Genomic DNA, 3,595 nt, shown 5'->3' with positions numbered 1-3,595 from the left:
GCCCGAGTCAGAGGTACAAGCATGCCCCTCCCAAACCGTGCACACCGCACCCATTAGGTGCGAGTATACCCATCTCCTCCTCCCCCCCACCTGCCCGACACCCAATGAATGCTACTTCCTTATGTGCACATAAGTGTTGATCAATTAGTACCAATTTGATGGTGAGTACATGTGGTGCTTGTTTTTCCATTCTTGTGATACTTCGCTTAGTAGAATGCTATTTTTTAAAGCAAACTTGAAAAGTAAAAAAAAAAAAGTAAATTTCTAGCAATAGCATTCCTGGGTCAAAATATATATAAATTTAAAACTTTGAAAAATACTGTCTAACTTCTTCCAAAACACTTGCTCAATTTTATATTGCCACCGATTATGTATTATTACATTTCCTCACACTCTTGCCAACACTGGATATTGTAAAACGTACACAATTTTATCAGTCTGAAAAGTGAAAACATCTCATTGTTATTTTCTTCAGTTATGAATGAAATTCAGCATATTTTCATGTTTATTGGCTATTTGTCTTTTTTGTGAACTTTGCATTCATCTCTTTTGTCCATTTTTTATTTACTTTGTCTTTTTCTTACTGATTTAAAACTTAAAGAAGTTAGACCTTTGTCTGTCATGTGTTGCAAATATTTTCCCCAGTTCACCATTTGTCTATTCATTTTGGTTTTGGTATTTTAAGTTGCTTGGGAAATTTTCAATTATGTCTTGTATAGTATATCCTAAATTATGAATTTTGCTTTGTGATCAGATTTACTTATATCAGTATGTTTTGATATGTAATGTTTTCATTACATATTTTTTTATTATTCTGGCTTTTCTGCAAATTTTGGTTTATTTGTATGTTGATGCAAGACTTAACAGAACTAAATTTTTTTTACCAAGCTATTAAAGTATTGTTTTTGTTTTTAAAAATCCAAGTTTATTGAGTTATGGTCAAAGAATGTGGTCTTACCCATTTTACTTTTTGGAATGTACTGAACTTTCCTTTGTGGCCTAATATGATGGTCAATGGTTATTAATGTTCCATAGTCGCTGACTGACTAAAAGATATATTCATGGTTATAAGAAAATAGAATTTGATGTAGCTTTATTAACTGTATGATTTTTGCTTAACCTGTGTCTGCTAGATCTATTGTTGGCTGACAAAGGTAAGTTAAAGCCTCCTGCTGTTGCTGTGTTTCCATCATTTATTTCGTGCATTTCCTGGAGGTTGCATTTTTTGCATCTTGCCACTTTATTACTTAGTACATACCTTATTTACGATAGTCATAGCATATTGTGAACTGTACCCTTTAGCTTCTGGAGCCATTCTAGGTTTCTAGTTCTAAATTTGGAACTATGTCACACTTTGCCTTCTGGTTATTTGACATGTTTCCGGTTCGTGTTTAAAAGTTATTTGTGCATTCCTTTTCTTTAGACTTCCCAGAATCGAACAACTACAAATGCAAACATGTCATCAGTGCTGGTGGTTTGTTACAAGGATTCATGAGAACATGTAATAAGATCAGGAATATTCTTATTGTCTCATAACCCACCTAGTCATTTGGAATTCCATTCCTTCTAAAGCTCTTGGCTTAGTGCAGACCCAGAACAGTGAGCAGCTCGGCCTCACTGGGAAACCACGTGACCCCTAGTTTGCGGTTCTTAGTTCCCTGAGCATTTATACTTAATACTAATTGTCTTTTACTCACCACCTACTCTGAGCCAGGCATCATGATAAGCCCTTTAATAACATTACATCACTGAATACGTTGAACAATTTTGCGAGAATATTATCATCATCAGTTTTATAGATGATGAAACCAAAACTTAGAGATTAACTACACCAAGGCTAAATATCCAATGAAAACATTCTTCAGTTATTTATTTTATATATAGCAGTTGTGCCAATAAGAGTTTCAGAGCCACAAGTCCAATCCAGCTTGAGACTCAAACTGTCTTGCTACACAGCCTGCGTACTCCGTCGCTGCCTGCCAAGCCTCCCTCTCAGACCACCTCCCAAGAGAGGCTTTGAGCACCACCACCCAGCATGGGTGCCTCTGTGGGCTGAGTTGGTAGGCTGTCTCCATGCAGGGCTGCCTTCTGCTCACGCATCAACTCCTGATCTCATTGGCTGTGGCCAGGGTGGCAGGAAGGTTCTCAGTACACAGGGAAGAGCCATCATAATCTGGATCACAAAGAACCAAGAGGGGCCCCCTTCCTCCCAGGGAGCAATGTAATTAGCAGCCATTTCAAGGCTTCCAGAATCTGGTCCAGAGACTGTGTATAATAGAAAAGAGCTCACATAGCAGGTCCCAGGCTGCTAGCCTTAGAAAGGCCCACTCACACAGGTTGGCCCTTGGCTGCTGTTATGGCCTGCATCATATCTCCCAAAACTCCTATGTTGAGGGCCTAACCATCAGTGTGACTGTATTTGGAGATAGGGATTTTAAGGAGATAATTAAGGTTAAATGAGGTCAGAAAGGTAGGGCGTTAATCCAATAGGACTGGTGTCCTTGTAAGAAGGGGAAAGGACAGCAGAACTCCCCCCACCCCACTCTGGGCTCACACAGAGGAAAGGCCATGTGAGGCTGCAGCAAGAAGGCAGCCACCTGCAAGCCAAGAAGAGAGGCCTCACCAGAAACCAACCCTGGCACCACCTTGATCTTGGACTTCCAGCCTCCAGAACTGTGAGAAAATAAATCTCTACTGTTTACACCACCCAGCCTGAGGCATCTTATTATGGCTGCCCAAGCTGACTAATATAGCTGGCATCTGGGAACTTTGATTTCAGAAGGGTCCCCACCATTCCTTACATGATAAGAGTGGTGCACTGTGCTTATCTTGTTTATGCAAACAACGTGGGTTATGTTGAACACCTGCTTTCCTTCTAGGATTATGGAATTTTAGTACCTGCTAAGCAGAGGCTATCTGCAGGGCTGGTCCCTGATTAAATCTCAGACTCTTTGGCTCAGGTGAGCTCCCTTGGAGACAATATTTCCCACATGGTGTCAAAACTTGTTGCTGGAGGAATTAAACGTGTCCTGTGTGAGGCCACTGGGAGAGGAGTCTTAGCAGCTCACTGCTGGTTTCCTCTAGACTTTGCCACATGCACCTTTTTCCTTTGCTGATTTTGCTCCGTGTCCTTTAGCTGGGATAAATCATACCTATGAGGACAACTATATGCTGAGTCCTGTGAATTCTTCTAGTGAATCATCGAACCTGTCATCCAACAAATCATCAAACAAGTCTCACAGGACCCGTTTAATTCCTCCAGCAACAAGTTGTGACAACACATCAGAAATATTGTCTAGGCCGGGCGTGGTGGCTCACACCTATAATCCTAGCGCTCTGGGAGGCTGAGGTGGGAGGATCGCTTGAGCTCAGGAGTTCCAGACCAGCCTGACCAAAAGTAAGACTCTGTCTCTACTGAAAATAGAAAAATTAGCCAGACGTGGCTGCCCATGCCTGTAGTCCCAGCTACCTGGGAGGCTGAGGCAGGAGGATCACTTGAGCCCAGGAGTTTAAGGTTGTAGTGAGCTATGATGACGTCACTGCACTCCAGCCTGGGCAACAGCGCAAGGTCCTGTCTTAAAAAAAAAAAAAAAAA

Source organism: Propithecus coquereli, unplaced genomic scaffold, assembly GCF_000956105.1.
Source record: "Propithecus coquereli isolate 6110/MARCELLA unplaced genomic scaffold, Pcoq_1.0 Scaffold388, whole genome shotgun sequence".
In the NCBI taxonomy this organism is placed as follows: domain Eukaryota; kingdom Metazoa; phylum Chordata; class Mammalia; order Primates; family Indriidae; genus Propithecus; species Propithecus coquereli.
The sequence above is the reverse complement of the archived record's forward strand: the minus strand, read 5'-3'. Positions refer to the sequence as shown.